The sequence below is a fragment of the Lissotriton vulgaris genome, unplaced genomic scaffold (genome assembly GCF_964263255.1).
Source record: "Lissotriton vulgaris unplaced genomic scaffold, aLisVul1.2 SCAFFOLD_1682, whole genome shotgun sequence".
Lineage (NCBI taxonomy): Eukaryota > Metazoa > Chordata > Amphibia > Caudata > Salamandridae > Lissotriton > Lissotriton vulgaris.
In genome coordinates this window covers 347,034-347,624 of record NW_028241670.1, presented here as the reverse complement: position 1 = coordinate 347,624, position 591 = coordinate 347,034, and positions in this window count along the sequence as shown.

Here is a 591-nt window from a genome sequence, read left to right as displayed (position 1 = left end):
CCCCCGGAAACATTTCTGCGGACACCCATGGAATGCACACTACTTTGTGAGAGAGAGTGGAGAGAGAGTGGAGAGAGAGTGGAGAGAGAGTGGAGAGAGAGTGGAGAGAGAGTGGAGAGAGAGTGGAGAGAGAGTGGAGAGAGAGTGGAGAGAGAGTGGAGAGACAGTAGACAGTGGAGAGCGAGTGGAGAGACAGTAGACAGTGGAGAGCGAGTGGAGAGACAGTAGACAGTGGAGAGCGAGTGGAGAGACAGTAGACAGTGGAGAGCGAGTGGAGAGACAGCGGGCGGAGAGAGAGCGGGCGGAGAGAGAGCGGGCGGAGAGAGAGCGGGCGGAGAGAGAGCGGGCGGAGAGAGAGCGGGCGGAGAGAGAGCGGGCGGAGAGAGAGCGGGTGGAGAGAGAGCGGGCGGAGAGAGAGCGGGCGGAGAGAGAGCGGGCGGAGAGAGAGCGGGCGGAGAGAAAGTAGCGAGAGAGAAGGGGGTGAGGGTGGAGAGAGAGGGAGTAGAGGGAGACAGTGGAGGGAGAGATAGTGAGAGAGTGGAGAGAGAAAGTGGAGAGAGAGACAGTAGAGATAGAGTGGACAGAGTTGAG